The sequence below is a fragment of the Lucilia sericata genome, unplaced genomic scaffold, assembly GCF_015586225.1.
Source record: "Lucilia sericata isolate MDLA Ls3-8-SP2 unplaced genomic scaffold, ASM1558622v1 Contig000215F_arrow, whole genome shotgun sequence".
Classification (NCBI taxonomy): Eukaryota; Metazoa; Arthropoda; class Insecta; order Diptera; family Calliphoridae; genus Lucilia; species Lucilia sericata.
The window spans coordinates 94179-118562 of record NW_023994243.1 but is presented as its reverse complement, the minus strand read 5'-3'; the positions used below and the strand labels follow the sequence as shown (position 1 = coordinate 118562).

Sequence of the window (24384 nt, the reverse complement as noted above, 5' to 3'; positions counted from 1 at the left end):
TAGTCTAGTCTATAGTCTAGTCTATAGTCTAGTCTATAGTCTAGTCTGTAGTCTAGTCTATAGTCTAGTCTGTAGTCTAGTCTATAGTCTAGTCTATAGTCTAGTCTATAGTCTAGTCTATAGTGTAGTCTATAGTCTAGTCTATAGTCTAGTCTATAGTCTAGTCTATAGTCTAGTCTATAGTCTAGTCAATAGTCTAGTCTATAGTCTAGTCTATAGTCTAGTCTATAGTCTAGTCTATAGTGCTAGTCTATAGTCTAGTCTATAGTCTAGTCTATAGTCTAGTCTATAGTCTAGTCTATAGTCTAGTCTATAGTCTAGTCTATAGTTAGTCTATAGTTGTCTATAGTCTAGTCTATGTCTAGTCTATAGTCTAGTCTATAGTCTAGTCTATAGTCTAGTCTATAGTCTAGTCCTATAGTCTAGTCTATAGTCTAGTCTATAGTCTAGTCTATAGTCTAGTCTATAGTCTAGTCTATAGTCTAGTCTATAGTCTAGTCTAAGTCTAGTTATAGTCTAGTCTATAGTTCTAGTCTATAGTCTAGTCTATAGTCTAGTCTATAGTCTAGGTCTATAGTCTAGTCTATAGTCTAGTCTATAGTCCTAGTCTATAGTCTAGTCTATAGTCTAGTCTATAGTCTAGTCTATAGTCTAGTCTATAGTCTAGTCTATAGTCTAGTCTATAGTCTAGTCTATAGTCTAGTCTATAGTCTAGTCTATAGTCTAGTCTTAGTCTAGTCTATAGTCTAGTCTATAGTCTATAGTCTAGTCTAGTCTATAGTCTAGTCTATAGTCTAGTCTATAGTCTAGTCTATAGTCTAGTCTATAGTCTAGTCTATAGTCTAGTCTATGGTCTAGTCTATAGTCTATAGTCTAGTCTATAGTCTAGTCTATAGTCTAGTCTATAGTCTAGTCTATAGTCTAGTCTATAGTCTAGTCTATAGTCTAGTCTATAGTCTAGTCTATAGTCTAGTCTATAGTCTAGTCTATAGTCTAGTCTATAGTCTAGTCTATAGTCTAGTCTATAGTCTAGATCTATTTTCAACAGGTCGTCTTTTCGTAATGCGTACGCCCAGGAAATTTTCAACATGATGATATTTTTATTTCTATTAAATGAAGCCAGTGTTATATATTTTATTTTAATTTAATTCAAAGCTTATCACGCAAAGTTTATTTAAAAAAACGTATCTCATAGAGTGTAAATACGCGATTAGGAATTTATATTTAATATTATTAGCATTTTCGACCCGAACATTACCACGACACGCGTAAATATATATTTATTTACTTTATTCTGACGTTTAGCGCGACACAAACACAACTCACGACAGTCAATTTTATTAAGTATCACGTTAGTTGATTTGTAGTTATATTCTTTTAATATTGTTTAGTCATTTTATTCACTCAGCTTCTGTTGCTTTCGATCTACCCTCGTACGTAGACTAGTATTTTATTAAAATCGATTTTTTTCTAATGACATTACAATTAACCTATAAAACAATAAAACTTCTAACAACTATGTATCATTATTATCGTCATCATCATCGTCATCTAATCTTTCATTATTTGGCAGTGTTCGCTGCCAATGAAACATTAGTCGTACAATCTAATTATCCTTGATAATTGACTGCATTCACAAACAAAACTAAGGACAAATAAACAAACAAAAACAACTACTTACTCTACTATTTACTCGTACAATAACAATAAAATTCACTAAATTACATATTGTTATGTGTTTTTAAAGTGCTATGGCAGTGGCACTGACTGTCAATCATTTTTCACTGTCTTTCACATATCACAGCCATTCAAACGGCTGTGTTGGCATCCATGTTCACACACCAATTAACAAAAACCACAAATGTTATTTGCAGTTTTAGAATTCCAAAAGACAGGAGGAGTATTTTCACCAAAAGTAAAAAAAAATAAAATAAACACATGAATGTGGAGCAATATGTTTTGCAGTGGGTATCATTGATGTCTAAACTAAAACTCAATTGTATTAATTTCATTTGTAGATGCTGAAATAACGACAGTTTCGATATGAATACATTTTTAAATCAATATTATTTTTAGTTGATAGGCGGATTCTTTATTTCTCTTGCTAAAAGTGCCACAAAATATTGAAGGTCGACATTTAACACACGTATTTATTTGTTGCTATACATAGTATAAAAGGGAGGAGAAAAGACAGTCAACTGACTGCCAAACACAATTGCGACAGAGACATTAAAATGCAATTTCTTACGTCAAACAAATAAAATTTAATGCATACATGTGTAATGAGTAAGCATTTACCCGGTTTACATTTAATTGTGCCAACAGATTACAATGAATCGTAATGGTTGCAATTATTTTCAACTAAATCTCGTAGATTTGCGACAATTTAAGAGAATTATATTTCTAAAAATGGAAAATTAATTGAAAATTTAAAAAAAAAATGTTGTTTTATTAAACATTTTCTAAACAAAAAGAAAATAGTTTAAAAAAATTTCTATAAAAAGAAAAATTCTACAAAAGAAAGGTTTATCGCAAATTTCCTATAGAAAGTTGTAGGAAAACCTGCCTATAAAAAGACAATTCTTTAATTTCCTAATAAAAAGAAATTTTAAGAACATCAAAAATTCTCTAACAAAATAAATTTATTGAAAATTTTATATAAAAAGAAAATTATTATAAAGAGTGAATTTTTCGAAAATGTACTATAAAGGGGAACATTTTCGAAAATCTTCTAAAAAGAGGAAATTTTTCGAAAATTTTTTAAAAAGAGGTAATTTTCCGAAAACTTTCTATAAAGAGGAAATTTTTTAAAAATTTTTATAAAGAGGAAATTTTTCGAAAATGTTCTATAGAGAGGATATTTTTCGAAAATATTCAATAAATTTACTATAAAGAGGAAAATTTTGCGAAAATCTTCTATAAAGAGGAAAATTTTGCGAAAATCTTCTATAAAGAGGAAAATTTTGCGAAAATCTTCTATAAAGAGGAAGATTTTGCGAAAATCTTCTATAAAGAGGAAAATTTTGCGAAAATCTTCTATAAAGAGAAAATTTATCGAAAATCTTCTATAAAGAGAAAATTTATCGAAAATCTTCTATAAAAGAAAATTTATCGAAAACCTTCTATAATAAGAAAATTTATCGAAAATCTTCTATAATAAGTAAATTTATCGAAAATCTTCTATAAAAAGAAAATTTATCGAAAATCTTCTATAAAAAGAAAATTTATCGAAAATCTTCTATAAAAAGAAAATTTATCGAAAATCTTCTATAAAAAGAAAATTTATCGAAAATCTTCTATAAAAAGAAAATTTATCGAAAATCTTCTATAAAAAGAAAATTTATCGAAAATCTTCTATAAAAAGAAAATTTATCGAAAATCTTCTATAAAAAGAAAATTTATCGAAAATCTTCTATAAAAAGAAAATTTATCGAAAATCTTCTATAAAAAGAAAATTTATCGAAAATCTTCTATAAAAAGAAAATTTATCGAAAATCTTCTATAAAAAGAAAATTTATCGAAAATTTTCTATAAAAAGAAAATTTATCGAAAATTTTCTATAAAAAGAAAATTTATCGAAAATTTTCTATAAAAAGAAAATTTATCGAAAATTTTCTATAAAAAGAAAATTTATCGAAAATTTTCTATAAAAAGAAAATTTATCGAAAATTTTCTATAAGAAGAAAATTTATCGAAAATTTTCTATAAAAACAAAATTTATCGAAAATTTTCTATAAAAAGAAAATTTATCGAAAATTTTCTATAAAAAGAAAATTTATCGAAAATTTTCTATAAAAAGAAAATTTATCGAAAATTTTCTATAAAAAGAAAATTTATCGAAAATTTTCTATAAAAAGAAAATTTATCGAAAATTTTCTATAAAAAGAAAATTTATCGAAAATTTTCTATAAAAAGAAAATTTATCGAAAATTTTCTATAAAAAGAAAATTTATCGAAAATTTTCTATAAAAAGAAAATTTATCGAAAATTTTCTATAAAAAGAAAATTTATCGAAAATTTTCTATAAAAAGAAAATTTATCGAAAATTTTCTATAAAAAGAAAATTTATCGAAAATTTTCTATAAAAAGAAAATTTATCGAAAATTTTCTATAAAAAGAAAATTTATCGAAAATTTTCTATAAAAAGAAAATTTATCGAAAATTTTCTATAAAAAGAAAATTTATCGAAAATTTTCTATAAAAAGAAAATTTATCGAAAATTTTCTATAAAAAGAAAATTTATTGAAAATCTTCTACAAAAAGAAAATTTATCTGAAATCTTCTACAAAAAGAAAATTGATCGAAAATCTTCTATAAAAAGAAAATTGATCGAAAATCTTCTATAAAAAGAAAATTTATCGAAAATCTTCTATAAAAAGAAAATTTATCGAAAATCTTCTATAAAAAGAAAATTTATCGAAAATTTTCTGTAAAAAGAAAATTTATCGAAAGTTTTCTATAAAAAGAAAATTTATCGAAAATTTTCTATAAAACGAAAATGTTCTATAGGCAGGCCATTTTTCGAAAATTTTCTAGAAAAATAATAGTTATCGAAAATCTTCTGTAAAGAGGATATTTTCTATAAAAAGAAAATTTATTAGAAATGTTCTATAGAATGAAAATTTATCGAAAAATTGCTGTGAAAAGTTAATTTATCGAAAAGACTTTTATGAAAAGAAATTTTATTCAAATAAAATATCCCAACAGTTCGACCACTTGGCGTTACCCTTAGCCACTGACTACCCAGGTGACTAGCTATTTTAACATGTGCTACTCCTACGTGGAACTCAATCGTCACTCCATAGACTACGAAGAGACTATCAGAAAGCTAGTCCAAAGATGTCAAATTGTGGATATGAATACTTTTCAATAAGTTTGTTTGTGTCCACTCTCTACATTATCTGGGGACTGTAAAGTGACGCTGTCTCCACTATCGCTTACACAGATGACTGTTTTCATCATTGTTTATAAAGAGTACCTACATACATTCGTTACGAAAGACGAATTAGAGCCAAACAGGTAGTTAGGAGTTAGGAGAATATGACCCTCATTGACTCTTTGTCGAATTGCTGGGACTCGCAAGTGTTTATTGAATTCATTTTTATACCCTTCACTTTCGTGAGAAGGTTATATATAAGTTTGTCGTTCCGCTTGTAATTTCCACAATATAATTTTCCGACCCTATAAAGTATATATGTGCATATATTCTGGATCCTTATAGATAGCGAAGTCGATTAGTGCATGCTTTGATAAAAATGCAACAACAACATTTTTTGTTCTTGTACTGAATGGTGAGGGTGAGGATGTCAAGAACTATGACATGACGTAAACATTTGGATTAATCACTAAATACATTAGAATGAAATAAAGTAAGAGTACGCATACATACATATTTTATGTGAAATATATAAGAGTTTTTAATGACGTAACCAGCAAAAACTAAGTATATCGTCTGCATTACTTTTAAGTACTCTAATAATGACTTAAATACAATTATATACAAAAGTGCTTATGTTTTATGCTTTGCTATTTAACATTAGCAACTGCTTTTTGACACAAACAAAAAATGTATTTGTGTATGTAAACCATTAACGTACAATAAAGTAACTAATCAGTGGTGTTGTGAATATGTATGGCAGCGGGAAATAAAGTGATATGTAATGACTTTTTTAAGTACTTATTTGTAAGCGAGCGTGGTAAGTAATTACCTCCAATGACATTGCCGTGTTAAAATATCAAGTAGTGAGTATGCTTTAGCAAAACAATTAAGAGAATTTAGACGGAACTCGAGAGAATCTTTTAGATTCATTTTAGTTTCGATTGTCATAGAATTCCATATTAAGAGATTTTCTCACTATTTCATACTTATAATTTGTGGTCAAACAGATCCTAATAGGTGTCCAATCCATGTAAATTAACCATTTGGTATGTTTTGATTCTGGTAATAGAGATTATCCAGAAAACTAATTTTTATATAAATTTATAAAATGTTTTTAAAATAAAGTGTATTTATACCGCATCACAACAATTACTCTATGTGTGGGTTTTTTTCAATTGATGAATAAATTTAACACAATTTTGCAAAAAAAAAAAAAGCGAAGGAAATATATTTACTTTATCCTGAACTACAAAAAAGGTTACGAACTATTCATAAAAACTATAAAATTCCAAATAGACACAAATACACAGGCATACAAGCTTTTACCATAACCCAGGCAAAAATTTATAATGCAATACTATCTAAATGTTAATAACCTTAAGTACCTTGTTCTTTCTTTTTAAATATTACTAGCATACCCTGGGTGCTTCGCTACCCTAACCAAAAAGTCCCTTTCAGTAGATTTTCATTCACTAAGGTCCCTACGTTTTAAATATTATATTTTTATGTTCAATATCGTAAAAATATCAAAAAGTACTATCGGAAAAACGAAAAAGTACAAAAATCTCTCTCAATAAATTCTCATTTAATAAGGACCCTGTGTCATGTGTTTCGGTTAACCATTATAGAGTATCCAAAAGGTAACATTTGAAGAATGGAAAAGTACTAGAGTTCCCACTTACAGAATATTATTCAGTCAAGACCATGTATGTTAACAATTCTGTTCCTAGGTTGAATATTTTAGAAAATTCAAAAAGTACCATTTATGAGATAAAAAGTACTAAAAAGTTCTCTCTCTTAAGAGTATCATTTGAAGAAAGAAAAAGTACCAAAATGCAATAAATTCTACCTTAATTGAAAGTACTAAAAAGAAGATTACAATTTTTTCCCTTTTCGCTTAGAAATATATTTTTTCGAGAATTAAGTGTACAAAATCTTCCGTATTTAAATCTATACATTACAGATACAGCTCAAACGACTTAAATCTGCATTCATTTGTTCCAGAAAAATTGTGCTTTCAAAAAGTACCAAACAATTTACTCGAATTTGGTCCTATATAGCCCTTAGTACTCGAATTCCAAAATAATATACCAATAGCTTTTTTTGTGTGAGTAAATAAACTACTTTTTCAAATTTTATAAAAATTGGCTTAATGAGTTTGAATAAAATAAAATTTCCCGTTTCTAACCTTTTTGGTACTTTTTTTCCCAGTGAAATAGCAAAATTTTTGTTTCAATAAATATTACAGATTTTGTCCGTAATTTAATAGGAATACTTCAGTAAATCAAAAAAGTTTTCTTAATATGCTACAAAAAGTACCAAAAATACAGTTTTCTCTCTGAATTTTAAAAAAGTACGAAACAGGTGTCTCTTAATTTTTGAGATATATTCAAAATATTTACAAAAATTTTATTTTGTGTAGTAGTTCAAAAGTTATAAAGGCCCAAAAAGGTACTAAAATAACCTTTGTTACACATATTCAACCCATAAGAGTACGAATTTCAAAAAAGTACCAGACACCCATCTGCTTATTTTAAGAGTAGATACAGTTGCATTTAAAATTTTTCTTGTACCACTAATGTTAGGTAAGATAATTAAGAAAACCTGTTTTACCCCTAAATGTACAAATTTCCAAAAATCCCCCCTTAGTGGATCTAACCAAAAGCACATCTACTGTCAAAATTTCATGATTCTAGGTTCAGCCGTTTGGGCTGTGCGATAATGAATCAGTCAGTTAGTAACGCTACTCTTTTATACATACATATATAAAATAGATTTGTATTTCATCACGTAAGGGAGAATTTTTACGTTTCCCACTATTTAAAAGACAATGACTTGTGGTCTATGACAAATAAAATCTACTTCAAAATATTTGCTGGGACTTAGGCAATACTTTGATAAATATATTGGTGTGAGTAAGTAAATATTTATGTATATATATATGAAAGTATATAATATAACAATATATTGTTGCATTAACAGTGGCAATTTGAATGTCTGTAGAAAAAGTAACGAATGAGTGAGTAAATTGCTTTTATATTTTAGTTTTTTTTCTCTCGTTATTATTTCATATTTATCGATTTATATGCTAAAATTGTAATAATAAAAGAATTTTATAACTATCTATTTTTAATAACAAAAATATAAAAAAGGTATAAATATTTGTATGTAAATAAATGGTTTAATAAATATGCATGTTTTGAAGGTTATTCACTAGATTGGTAGTAGGCTTTATAATTTATATAAAATTGGGTTCAAATAGTAAATATTCCAAATAAAATATATTAACATTTGATATCCAACATTGTACTCAAAGCTCTAGAAATTGGTTTATATACATATAAGACTATATATAGTGAAGGACGATCATCGCGGAATTCATACTATTAAGTATTACAAAATTCGGGTTACACAAGATCTCCTTCATAAAGCAGATCTTATGATATTTAAAACTATCGCCGGATTTGAAAAATAAAACCTGATATACATGGACAATTTCGTGTCAAGTGACCCAACTCAAAAAATCCATATGGATGAAATTTCCAAATAACTGCAAATAAGCTCTTAATGCTTCTTTGAAAGTAGTGATAATACCATTTCATTGGAAGTACTTAATAACTTTTTGTTAAAATAAGTAAATAAATTTTACTTGATACAAAATATTTTTTTTATTAATTTAACTATACTATATAATAATAAATCATCTAATGCCTTACGGATATAGAATGTGTCATCAATTCTCAACAAATTATTTCCATGAACCCACCACAGAAGAATGTATATGTATGTGTGTAGGTTGACATTGGTTCTTTATAAATGTTAGTTAATTAGCTAAATATATTTAACATTAAATGTCATTTTATACAATTAATTAAAACTAAGTAAATAAATTAGATTATCTAAATATTTAGAAACAAGAGTAATTAAATATAAAACAGGTAGTATTATTTTTTTTAACAAAATACTTAAATAAAAATTGACAAACAAATACATATACCCGGCAGTTTTGTTAAGGACAAATGACCACTATCTATAAAAAAACTTTCTAACATTTTAGAAAATAAATGATAAATATTTATAAATTTTGCAGTCTAGTAAAATTGTGGATATTTTTAGTTTTAGTTTATTTAATAGTGAAATTTTCCTGAATGTATAAGTACTACCAACGGTTCTTAGTGCATATTAAATTCGATCTTTTGCAACTTATTTAAGGAACTACAGGGTAAACACAAACACCCACTCATATTGTATTTTTTTGCGTATTTATTGAAAATATTAAATATTTAAGTGGCAATGTTAATTAAAATAATAAATATTAATACCAAAACAATTTGTCAAAATATATCAAATGTCGGTTATTAAACTAACTGTACTATTTGTAATTAATTGAATTTGGTTTTTTTAATTTATAAAATAAGTACGAACAAATCAGGCATGGAAAATTTAAATTTTGAAATAGTTATACTAAAAATTATAGCCTAGAATAAAAATAGAATTTAACCTAGACTAAACTAAAACTGTAGAACAAGACTATAGACTAGACTATAGACTAGACTATAGACTAGACTAGAATAGACTAGACTAGACTATAGACTAGACTATAGACTAGACTATAGACTAGACTATAGACTAGACTATAGACTAGACTATAGACTAGACTATAGACTAGACTATAGACTAGACTAGACTATAGACTAGACTATAGACTAGACTATAGACTATAGACTAGACTATAGACTAGACGATGACTAGACTAGACTAGACTATAGACTAGACTATAGACTAGACTATAGACTAGACTATAGACTAGACTATAGACTAGACTATAGACTAGACTATAGGATAGACTATAGTCTAGACTATAGACTAGACTATAGTCTAGACTAGACTATAGACTAGACTATAGACTAGACTATAGTCTAGACTATAGACTAGACTATAGACTAGACTATAGACTAGACTATAGACTAGACTATAGACTAGACTATAGACTAGACTATAGACTAGACTATAGACTAGACTATAGACTAGACTATAGACTAGACTATAGACTAGACTATAGACTAGACTATAGACTAGACTATAGACTAGACTATAGGACTAGACTATAGACTAGACTATAGACTAGACTATAGACTAGACTATAGACTAGACTATAGACTAGACTATAGACTAGACTATAGACTAGACTATAGACTAGACTATAGACTAGACTATAGACTAGACTATAGACTAGACTATAGACTAGACTATAGACTAGACTATAGACTAGACTATAGACTAGACTATAGACTAGACTATAGACTAGACTATAGACTAGACTATAGACTAGACTATAGACTAGACTATAGACTAGACTATAGACTAGACTATAGACTAGACTATAGACTAGACTATAGACTAGACTATAGACTAGACTATAGACTAGACTATAGACTAGACTATAGACTAGACTATAGACTAGACTATAGACTAGACTATAGACTAGACTATAGACTAGAATATAGACTAGACTAGAGACTAGACTATAGACTAGACTATAATGACTAGACTATAGACTAGACTATAGAACTAGACTATAGACTGAACCTATAGACTAGACTATTAGACTAGAACTAATAGACTAGACTTATACTGACTAGACTGACTATGACTAGACTATAGACTAGACATAGACTAGACGTAGAACTAGACTATAGACTAGACTATAGACTAGACTATAGACTAGACTCTAGAACTAGACTATAGACTAGACATAGACTAGAATAGACTAGACTATAGACTAGACTATAGACAGAGACTAGTAGACTGACTATAGACTAGACTATAGACTAGACTATAGACTAGACTATAGACTAGACATAGACTAGACTATAGACTAGACTATAGACTAGACTATAGACTAGACTATAGACTAGACTATAGACTAGACTATAGACTAGACTATAGACTAGACGATAGACTAGACTATAGACTAGACTATAGACTAGACTATAGACTAGACTATAGACTAGACTATAGACTAGACTATATACTAGGACTATAGACTAGACTATAGACTAGACTATAGACTAGGACTATAGACTAGACTATAGACTAGACTATAGACTAGACTATACGACTAGACTATAGACTAGACTATAGACTAGACTATAGACTAGACTATAGACTAGACTATAGACTAGACTATAGACTAGACTACTAGACTAGACTATAGACTAGACTATAGACTAGACTATAGACTAGACTATAGACTAGACTATAGACTAGACTATAGACTAGACTATAGACTAGACTATAGACTAGACTATAGACTAGACTATAGACTAGACTATAGACTAGACTATAGACTAGACTATAGACTAGACTATAGACTAGACTATAGACTAGACTATAGACTAGACTATAGACTTAGACTAGACTAGACTAGACTATAGACTAGACTATAGACTAGGACTATAGACTAGACTATAGACTAGACTATAGACTAGACTATAGACTAGACTATAGACTAGACTATAGACTAGACTATAGACTAGACTATAGACTAGACTAGACTATAGACTAGACTATAGACTAGACTATAGACTAGACTATAGACTAGACTATAGACTAGACTATAGACTAGACTATAGACTAGACTATAGACTAGACTATAGACTAGACTATAGACTAGACTATAGACTAGACTAGACTAGACTATAGACTAGACTATAGACTAGACTATAGACTAGACTATAGACTTAGACTATAGACTAGACTATAGACTAGACTATAGACTAGACTATAGACTAGACTAGACTAACTATAGACTAGACTATAGACTAGACTATAGACTAGACTATAGACTAGACTATAGACTGACTACTAGACTAGACTAGACTATAGACTAGACTATAGACTAGAACTATAGACTAGACTATAGACTAGACTATAGACTAGACTATAGGACTAGACTATAGACTAGACTATAGACTAGACTATAGGACTAGACTATAGACTAGACTATAGACTAGACTATAGACTAGACTATAGACTAGACTATAGACTAGACTATAGACTAGACTATAGATGACTTATAGACTAAGACTATAGACTAGACTATAGACTAGACTATAGACTAGACTATAGACTAGCCTATAGACTAGACTATGACTAGACTATAGACTACGACTATAGACTAGACTATAGACTAGACTATAGACTAGACTATAGACTAGACTATAGACTAGACTATAGACTAGACTATAGACTAGACTATAGACTTAGACTATAGACTAGACTATAGACTATAGACTAGACTAGACTAGACTATAGACTAGACTAGACTAGACTATAGACTACTAGACTATAGACTAGACTATAGACTAGACTATAGACTAGACTATAGACTAGACTATAGACTAGACTATAGACTAGACTATAGACTAGACTATAGACTAGACTATAGACTAGACTATAGACTAGACTATAGACTAGACTATAGACTAGACTATAGACTAGACTATAGACTAGACTATAGACTAGACTATAGACTAGACTATAGACTAGACTATAGACTAGACTATAGACTAGACTATAGACTAGACTATAGACTAGACTATAGACTAGACTATAGACTAGACTATTAGACTAACTATAGACTAGACTATAGACTAGACTATAGACTAGACTATAGACTAGACTATAGACTAGACTATAGACTAGACTATAGACTAGACTATAGACTAGACTATAGACTAGACTATAGACTAGACTATAGACTAGACTATAGACTAGACTATAGACTGACTATAGACTAGACTATAGACTAGACTATAGACTAGACTATAGACTAGACTATAGACTAGACTAATAGACTAGACTATAGACTAGACTATAGACTAGACTATAGACTAGACTATAGACTAGACTATAGACTAGACTATAGACTAGACTATAGACTAGACTATAGACTAGACTATAGACTAGACTATAGACTAGACTATAGACTAGACTATAGACTAGACTATAGACTCGACTATAGACTAGACTATAGACTAGACTATAGACTAGACTATAGACTAGACTATAGACTAGACTATAGACTAGACTATAGACTAGAACTATAGACTAGACATAGACTAGACTATAGAACTAGACTAGACTATACTATAGACTAGACTATAGACTAGACTATAGACTAGACTATAGACTACTAGACTAGACTATAGACTAGACTATAGACTAGACTATAGACTAGACTTATAGACTAGACTATAGACTAGACTATAGACTAGACTATAGACTAGACTAGACTAGACTAGACTAGACTATAGACTAGACTATAGACTAGACTATAGACCTAGACTATAGACTAGACTATAGACTGGACTATAGACTAGATTATTGATCAGATCACAGACTAGACTATATAATTTTTAGCAACAAAAATACTTCGGTTTTTTTCACTATCAAAAACTGCTGTAAGAATTACAATATTACTGAAATTTCCATTCTGGATCAAATTTCACAAAAAATTTAATAACTGTTTAACTAAAAGGTTCTCTAAGAATTTGACAACTAAGGATTTTTTAACATAAGTCTTCCTCTGCACAACAGGGTGCCGCCTGTCATTCATTTAAAATTGTTGCCACTTTGTCAACTAACAAGTAGTTATTTACTAATAATTGCGCCATTTATGCTGTCACTGGTCGCTATCATTTTTAATGTGACAACTATTGTACTTGTGATGGAATTATTTTCCTTTTTAAACTGTTCAGTGAGGGAATAATTTAATTGTAGGTTCTGGGAAAAAAGTTATAATTTTGTAACAATTTATTCGCTTTTAATCACAATGGTACAATGGGGCACAGGTGATAAAATTTCATGAAAGTTGAAATTTGGCTATGTGCCATTCATTCTATTTTCTCTTTAAACCGGAAAAGTAATACAAAAGGTCCGAGATGGGAGGCCATACGGACAGCTGGAGAAATTTTTGCTTGGAGTAACAAATATTCTCCATTTCTATAATTTAACTTACGCCGGTATAGTAAAGTCGATCTTATCCGACTGTACTTTTTTTAATTAATAACTATTTTATTGTTGTCATGGTTACAGATACATTGATGAAATAAAGTGTAAAATTCCACCTAAAGTAACATTTTATTAAATTGTTTGTTAATCAACAATTTGCTGGAAAAATAACTAAATAAGAATTGAATAAATTTCTAATGAAATTTATTGGCATGTTTTCGTGTTAAATTTGTTTTAAAATATTTTTTAAATAATAACATAAATAAATTTTATAAAAAATTAAAAAAAATTAAATTAAATTCTATTATTCAAATGTTCGATAACATTTGCAAAGAGGATTGAGAATACGTATCAAATATTTTTAACTGATTGAGAATTATAGAAGCAAATATGCATATAATAAATATTAAACTGCTAAAATAAAAATCTTAAATGTATTATTGTCCAACATAAGTTAGAAATGGTTAATTATTCACTGGTGTATTTTTAATAATTAAAATATGAAAATTTCTTTTCTTTTATACATCCCTTTTGGGCAAATGAATTCATGTTCTACAAATTACTTTCTCGCCCTACTTACAAGTTAATTTCTGTTGACACGATATTTTCTATGCAATTTTTCGCACTTAAACAGATTAAACACAAACTGTTGCTGTTGTTGCCCTTTATTGTATTTGAATATGTTACAATGTGTTTTTTTTTTTTTTTTTTTGTAAATATGCAGCAAATAAATACAATAAAACAAAACAACCTAACCGGCTTTTACACACAAACTAAGACAGTGGCGGGCCTTAGAAGTGGATCAACGTATTAAGTTGTAATGTGGGCGGTTTGTATTAGGTTTCTACTTAAACTTTTTCATGCATGTAGTTCCATGTTAGGAGCTTAGAATGGCAGAAGAATTTAAAGTAACTAACTGTAAGAATTAAAACATATGAGTATATTTTAGTCAGTTACGTTCGACTACATGATACTCTATGAGGGTAGTGGTGGGTTAGATTCACACCCTAAGGCACTGGTAAAGGATAGAGGCCTAGGTGTATTTTTCTAACTACTAACTAACTAACTAACTAACTAACTACTAACTAACTAACTACTAACTAACTAACTAACTACTAACTAACTAACTAACTAACTAACTAACTAACTAACTAACTAACTAACTAACTAACTAACTAACTAACTACCTAACTAACTAACTAACTAACTAACTACTAACTAACTAACTAACTAACTACTAACTAACTAACTAACTAACTAACTAACTAACTAACTAACTAACTAACTAACTAACTAACTAACTAACTAACTAACTACTAACTAACTAACTAACTAACTAACTAACTAACTAACCTAACTACTAACTAACTAACTAACTACAACTAACTAACTAACTAACTAACTAACTAACTAACTAACTAACTAACTAACTAACTAATAACTAACTAACTAACTAACTAACTAACTAACTAGAACTAACTAACTAACTAACTAACTAACTAACTAACTAACTACTAACTAACTAACTAACTAACTAACTACTAACTAACTAACTAACTAACTAACTAACTAACTAACTAACTAACTACTAACTAACTAACTAACTAACTAACTAACTAACTACTAACTAACTAACTACTAACTAACTAACTAACTAACTAACTAACTAACTAACTAACTAACTAACTACTAACTAACTAACTAACTAACTAACTACTACTAACTAACTAACTAACTAACTAACTAACTAACTACTAACTAACTAACTAACTAACTAACTAACTAACTAACTAACTAACTAACTAACTAACTAACTAACTAACTAACTAACTAACTAACTAACTAACTAATACCTAACTACTACTAACTAACTAACTAACTAACTAACTAACTAACTAACTAACTAACTAACTAACTAACTAACTAACTAACGAAATAACTAACTAACTAACCTAACTAACTAACTAACTAACTAACTAACTAACTAACTAACTACTAACTAACTAACTAACTAACTAACTAACTAACTAACTAACTAACTAACTAACTAACTACTAACTAACTAACTAACTAACTAACTAACTAACTAACTACTAACTAACTAACTACTAACTAACTACTAACTAACTAACTAACTAACTAACTAGCACTAACTAACTAACTAACTACGAACTAACTAACTAACTAACTAACTAACTAACTAACTAACTAACTAACTAACTAACTAACTACTAACTAACTAACTAACTAACTAACTAACTACACTAACTAACTAACTAACTAACTAACTAACTAACTAACTAACTAACTAACTAACTAACTAACTAACTAACTAACTAACTAACTAACTACTAACTAACTAACTAACTAACTAACTAACTAACTAACTAACTAACTAACTACTACTAACTAACTAACTAACTAACTAACTAACTAACTAACTACTAAACTAACTAACTACTAACACTAACTAACTAACTAACTAACTAACTAACTAACTAACTAACTAACTAACTACTAACTAACTAACTAACTAACTAACTAACTAACTAACTAACTACTAACTAACTAACTAACTACTAACTAACTAACTAACTAACTAACTAACTAACTAACTAACACTAACTACTACTAACTAACTACTAACTAACTAACTAACTAACTAACTAACTAACGAACTAACTAACTAACTAACTAACTAAATAACTAACTAACTAACTAACTAACTAACTAACTAACTAACTAACTACTACTAACTAACTAACTAACTAACTAACTAACTACTAACTAACTAACTAACTAACTAACTAACTAACTAACTAACTACTAACTAACTAACTAACTAACTAACTACTAACTAACTAACTAACTAACTAACTAACACTAACTACTACTAACTAACTAACTAACTAACTAACTAACTAACTAACTACTACTAACTAACTAACTAACTACTACTAACTAACTAACTAACTAACTTCGGAATCTTGCTTAGATCTCTGTTATTGATGCACCGATTTTGATGGTCTTAAATCGAAAACTTTACAAAAGCATGGCTGATAGAATTACTCAAATATGAAATTTATTCAACAACAAAGGTATATCGATGAGTTCAATAGATACAAATTCTGGGAAACATTCGACCCGAGCAGTCGACCCCTTAATTAGGATCAACGATAAATTGACTCAGAATATGATGCCAAGCCGGTTGGTATTCTTAGAAATAACCAAAGTCTAGTTTTCAAAGAATTTGCTCAGTTTTAAATTGAATAAATAACTAGAAATCGATCTTGAATATTATTCAAGGCCCAGTGCTACACTTAGAGTTGGCCTTACAATTGTGGGTCTTTGCAAGCATACATACAATATTTGGCTTAAAATTATTAAAGTTAAAATGCTATATATTTTACCTAATTGAATCAAATTTAAATAATTCTATAAATAACATAAAATATTCTTTTAAGTACTTAATTTTTTTGAAACACACACTTTAAAAACTTTCTAAACACATACAGGTTTTTATATGATTTTTTTTCTCCAAAGTTTTTGACAATTCTAAAATAATACTACTTTAAGATAAAATTGAAACTTCTCTCTAACTTTTATTTTGGCAACAAAAGAAAAAATTAAAAATTAAGTAGCATTTTAAATCGAAAACTTTTTGACAATAAATATATACAATATAATACAAAAGTATGTTTGCCAAAAAAAAAGTTTAAGAAAACAAGATTAAAATTAATATATTTTTGCTTAAATTTATACTTTTTTTATGAAATTTATTATTAGCTTTTAGCAAGATAAACAAAATATAATTAAGATGTTGTAAATAAAACAAAAAATTAACTTGTCATGGTATGAAGTTAAGCTTTAAAGATGATGTTGTAATCCATTAAAGTTAGACATAGATAGAAGATGTCTATGTGACCTTTTGCCATCGACAACAGAGACAGGAAAGCAATGAAAATTCCATCTTAATAACTGTTTAAGTAACAGTTTATGTTCTAGTTAATTTTCATATGTTGTAGTGGTAGGGGTTAGATAAGTGGCCTTTAAATCACCCATACAAAGTAAATATAAATTAAAGAATATCCAAAGTGTTGCTAGGGAGACAATTTTCAAACTTTTCTAAGGCATAGTTAGCAAAAACTTACATTCAAATGTAATGAGTTAAAAAGCCATTAAAATACTTTTTACTACTTATTTATTGACATTTTAACTCATTATTTTAACGCGACGATATCATTGGTGGCAAACTACTACTTAAATAAGTCATTACCGAATATAATAAATGGTAACGTGATAGAAGTAGTTATGACAAACTATAAAAATTAAAGCAAAAACAAGATGTTAGCAATTTCCAGAGGAATGGGGCTAAAATGGTTTTGTAGATCTAAGTACCAATCCCAATATTGAACCAAATTCGAATAAATAGTTTGATACTTTTTGGAAAATAAATGTTCTTAAGCAAATGAATGCAAATTTTTATCGTTTGAGTTTAATAAGTGATAATCTATAAGAGGAGACTCTTTGCTACATTGTGTTCTTCAATTGTCAGTTTTGCTATATGTAATATGAACCCAAAATAAATAGATAAGGTCCTTATTGAATGAGATTCCGCAAGAGAGAACTTTTCGATATTTTTTCGTTCCTCAAATTTTAACAGGGCACATTTTGATTATTCAAATAGTACTATTTGAATTACCTTAATCGTAGAACCGAAAGGTATATTTTCCTCCTTCAAATTAGATTCTATAAAAAAGAACCTTTTGGTACTTTTTAGTCCCTCAATTTTAACATATAGGGATCTAAGTGAATGAAAGTCTACAAAAAGGACCTACTTGGTACTTTTTACACCCTACACCACTTCAGTAGGTTTGTGCTGATGTTTGTAACGCACAATAATATTGGTCCTATACCCACCCAAATCGGCTTAGAATCATTTTCTTGTTCGATTTATCTATGTCCGGCCGTCTGTCCGCCCGTCCAGGTAAACCTTGTAATCAAACTACAGGTCGAAATTTTAAATATAATTCAAAGAAATTGTACCCGAGACGAAGCCTATTGAAAATGGTTAACATCGGTCCATTGTTTCACCTAGCCCCCATATAACTGAATCCTCCGATTAGGTCTCTTGAGTTCATAATTATGTTTAAGATACTCGTATCTCGACAAAAAGCTGCAAAACCAATTTCTATACTAGTGTTGATGACCCTAATGACGTTTATAAAGATAGGGCCTTATTTGACCCTAGCCCTTATACAAATGGCTTAAGTATGTCTTAGGCAAGATACAATTCAACTTAAATACTTTATTATGAAAACTAAATCACATTTTATTTTTATAACTGGTGTAGGGTATTATATGGTCAGCCTCGCCCAACTAGAATTTTTAACTTGTTCTTTCTTCATATTAAATTTAATAGAATAATGAACATAGAAACATATAATTTTTGATTAAATAAAAATCTATAAGTGGTCCTCTAAGATGTTTTCTCAAATGAAATATTGAAAAAGAAACATTATGAAACATCTAATAAATTACAATTTTCTATAATAATACCTAATCTTACTTTGTATTTAATTTTTATTAGAGTAGCGAAGCACCTTATTCTTTAAGTGATTTTGTTATAACAAAAAATTACCCACTTTTTAAAGAAATATTTATAAATAATACTCATGTATAGCCAGCCATTTCTTAGAATCTGAGGATTTCCTAAATTTAACTAGTGAAAATAATATTGCTATATTTTATGTAGTTTCTTTTATCTTGTAATTATGAAGTCCTCAAGGTCACATTAAATTGTTAAGAATACACATCAATGATTTTTGTGGTTCTCTTACATTTTTATTTATGGTTTTTGGTAAATATTTTATAAAGGATGCTTAAATTAACTTTATACACATTGTTAAAGCCCAACAATAAATTGGTAGTAAATTGTTTTTTTAAAATACTATATATTTTCCACATTACATGGAAGTATACATCCATATAATGTGATGATCATATAGTTATGTAAAGTCCTAAGTTCCAGCTTCCATTTTTGTCCCAACAATCTCAATAGTTAATATAAATATAATTCTTATTTGATTTATATTATATTACGCTTAACTTTCGCCACCTTAATATATTTTAAAATAAAAAAAATATTTTTGAAGAAGCATAATTTTTTAATGCTGTTTGCTAGACATATTTCATTTACTTTGTAGTGAAATCTTTTGCTGGGAACATTTAGTTTATGCAAAGTTTGGCACATTTGTTAAAAAAAAACTTAAATATAATTTGTTACTGTTTGTGTTTTTAATGTTGTATAAATGTCAGTAAAATTACAAAGTTACAAAATTACAATGTCACTTAAATAAATATATTTAAAAAATACATTTTATAAACATAATTCACATTAAAATTTAAATATTTTTAAAATAAAATTTATTTATTTACTTACATATAAGGATTGTTTGCTTACTTGTATATGCATATAAAATTAATTTTTAATAATTTGTTTATAACTTCTTACATATGTGTAAAGAAAAAAACAAAATTTTTACATCTGAAAAGTGAAGTAATAGCTATTTAAACTCTTTGGACAATTTTTGCTAGGACCAATGGGTGAAAAGTTTCACTCATTTGACCCTGTATATGTCCACCTTTGACCTCCTCTAACTCTGGCAGTTATGGCCTATTTTCCAATAGTACTAACCTTGATGCAAATTTCATCTAAGTCGACTTTTTGAGTTGGGTTCCCCCCGAGGACATGTAACCTTGGTAAAATCTCCATACCTCTAGTCTGTCGGGACTATAAACCGGAGATGATCAAATGTATCCTCGGCCTTTCCTTGGAATGATTTAATATGGGGTCGAACCAGAACATCAGATAATAATAATCAGATACTACGGGTGGCCCACAGAATTTTGTCCTGGCTAGTCAGTTGGTTGAGGTTCCTTCGAAATCCACGTAGCGGCTGTAGTTTATACCTAAATTCGCGGGGAGAGAATAGTTGTTTAGGGACTGATATATCTAAATGCCATATAAGTCTGGATTCTCTGTCCGGTGCTGTTGCCATCTCAATAGATTGTAACGTAACAGAGCAACTTATGTTTTATTTCTGAACCCATTGAGTATCTCTTACTCTTCGCATAGTAGGACGCCAGTATGGGAAATTTTCAGGCAGACACTTGGTAGTTGCCTGTCATTCCGTATATCGTTATTTATAATCTGAGAATTAAACTGATGTAAGTTGATGAAATATCGGGAAAGACGGCTTACGGCAGGAGTCTAGTAATGATTTAGTATACCTTTTACTTGAGGGAAGTTCTCGGTGCTGTTGCGACTTATGCGACTTATGGTTGAGACCCACCACTCAACTCGGAGCAATTATTGGGTTCGATTTGACTTAAAAATTAATTTCGAACTAGCAAATACGTCTATAGGTGCTGTTACAAAAGCAACCTTGTGAAGTGGTTGTGCGATTAAGGGACGAGAAATCTGCCTGAGCGGATGGAGTGATACGGCGTCGCTCATGACAACGCTTATACCTGATGGTACATCTCGGTGTTATATTGTGATTATGGATTTATCGGGTACGTCTGTTGGGGTTTCGTTACCCTCTTTTCTGATTCGACCGGCACTTCTCCGTTGAGGTTCCTTCGGGATCCACGTAGCGGCTGTGATTTATAACCAAATTCATATTCATAGATACATATTGTTACATGCTACGCGACTTATGGTTGAGGCCCACCACTCAACTTCTCGGGGCAATTATTGTGTTCGATTTGACTTTGGAAATTCCCACATCCTTTGTTACATTTCTCAACAGAGGGATTCTGATTTATTGGCTGGGTATTTCGAACTACCAAACACGTCTCTAGATGTTGTTGCCGAAGCAACAGAGCCTTGTGAAGTGGTTGTGCGATTGAGGGACGAGAAATCTGCCTGAGCGGATCGTTAAGGGATGGGGTTGATACGGCGTAGCTCATGATAAGGCGGGTATAAGCCTATCTCTATCTATGGTCTATCTCGGTGTCACATTGAGATTATGGATTTATCGGTTGCGTCTGTTGGCGTTTCGTATTGTTGCTACCTGTCATACAATAACGTGATCACTTGGCAAGGGATTGGAAAGCTCGAATACTTCGGCAAAGTGCTTGTACAAAAATTGCCACCTGAGTGTTCTTCATCAAGGTCACTCGGGGGCGCGTGGTAGACTGTTCTCAAGTCTATCCAGCGGAAGAAAAAGACCACCGTAAAATAAGTCCGTCAGGTGCCAGGTGGTCACGTTAAGCACTTACAAATTCTTTTTGAGTTGGGTCACAGTACTCATGGTTTGAGAGGTATTTCTAGAAAAAAAGTGGTCAACTGGACATACATATATCTAGGACAAAGTTAAGCATCCAATTAAATACTACTTGTCCCCGTACATGTAAAATGTTATATCCATTGAATTATCCGATACCAAAATATTCGATTCGGCTTCACTGTAAAATGTAGGACTAGGATGAATAAGTTAAGAAACTTAATGGAGCTACAATATAGCTACATATTTGATTAAATTTAGTTTCATTGTACTTTAACTGACAGCAATGGCACTTGCGCATAAGCGAATCATATTAAATTCTTGCAAACACCGACTAAAATACCGGTAAATCGTATATTTTAAATTAACAAAATTTTTGGTAACTGTTTTCAATAAGTTATAGATTTTTTAAAATATACTTCCATCAAACCAACATAAAAATAATTTACGATGTTTTAGATTCCACCACTGTATTCATTATTACCCATTACGAAAGTAGTACGTACAAACGTAATAGCAAAATTACTACTACTACTATTATTCAATGCTATCTAGCAAAATGAAAAATATTTCTGAATAAAAAAAAAAATTATACAACAAAATCATGGTGACCAGTAAATGGAATTTTTATTCTTTTTTTTTACTTTACAAAAAAAGCTTTACAAACAGAAACCCTTTTCAAACTTTTAAATTCCATGAAAAAAAGAAATTTAATATTATACTTAGTAAATAAATAGAAAAAAAAGTAAAGTCACACTTACAGTTCTGGCATCAGTTTTTTTTTTTTTTTTTTGTTTTTGAAATTTCTTTTATTTGTTTGTTGGTTTGTTTTACTATTTATTCATTAGTTTTTGTAGGGAAATCATTAAAGTGGGTGTGAATGTCAAAATGTTGTTGTATCAGTAAGTGTGTGAAAGTGTTTGTAAAAAAAATAGTTGTTTTCACTTAAATATTCTCTGGTATTTGTTACCAAATGACCGCAATTTCTATTTACTTCGAACATTTATTTCACATACAGATTTTTTAATTGAATTTTCTATCAAATATAACAATTTTATTTGCTTTTTCCACTTATATTTAATATTTTGGAAAATTATCTTTTATTTTTAATAAAAATTATTTATTTTTATTTTATGTATATATTTGCTTTAGTTGTTATTATTGTTATTTATTTTTTTTTTATTACATCTATATAAGTATGTGTTAATAAATGTATGTGTGTTTTTTAATGTAAGTGTATATATACTTATGTATATGTATAAAATAAAACACGCGTATATCCGGTCGGTATCATGTAATTTTTATATGTATTGTACTTCAACGGTTCTTATTATATACTGAATATTATTGCATAGTTTACGGAGACTTTAAAGCTTTTGCTATGTTTTTCTTGTTGTTTGTTTTTTATCTTATCATTACTTACTGTCAGTGGTGAATTTGCTCCAAAAGCATTCTCTTTTTATTGGAGAGGTGAATGAGAATAACGATGAATTAAGAGAGTTGTATTTAGTATACCCTTCACCTTATTGGGAAGGGAATATATAGGTTTGTCATTCCATTTGGAATTTATAAAATTTCCTTATGTAGTATACATATGTTCTGTATCCTTATAGATAGCGGAGTCGATTAAGCTACGTCCGTCCGTCTGGCTGTCTGCCCATCTATCCGTCTATATAATCAGAAAACATGCTGATTTGATCAAAATTCCGAAACAACCCATGAAAATATTGTCAAAAGCAACCAATTTTTGTTATTATATGTAAAATTAAAAAATAGAAAAAAAATAAAATCTAAAAAGGTTACAAAATTTAAAAAAATCAAAAGAATCGAAAATTAAAAAAAAAAAACTTTTATTTTTTTTTTTGTAATGCAGGGTATATATTATTCGTCACAGCCGAATACAGTTCTCCTACTTGTTTTTGTTATATTTGTTTGTTGGCTGAAGTGAAACAATTTTAATTTTAAATATTTACTATTAGAAATGCTTTTAATTTCAAACTTACGGCACAATGGGCTTTGTTTGGAAACTAAGTTATGTGCTGGAAAGATTTCGGCCGGGTATAGGCGTTTTATAGGAGTTTTAAACTCTGGCGTATTTCGAATACAGTCTTCGCTAAGTTTTTTTGATAAATGGACTCTTTGGACTTTATGTCATTTTGCTCATAGACATTGTGACACTTATAGTTAGCGGAGTCAATG

General features: G+C 29.0%; 1 protein-coding gene across 2 annotated transcripts in view; it reads right to left on the bottom strand.

The window, feature by feature from the left end:
• LOC119602227 overlaps positions 1–23501 on the bottom strand; it is a 28644-nt gene extending 5143 nt beyond the window's left edge. For both annotated transcript variants that reach the window (XR_005231323.1, XR_005231325.1), the window contains exon 1: positions 22947–23501. The gene's annotated coding sequence lies outside the window, so the exon portion shown is untranslated. The remainder of the gene's footprint in view (positions 1–22946) is intronic.
• Positions 23502–24384: the final 883 nt, after the last annotated feature.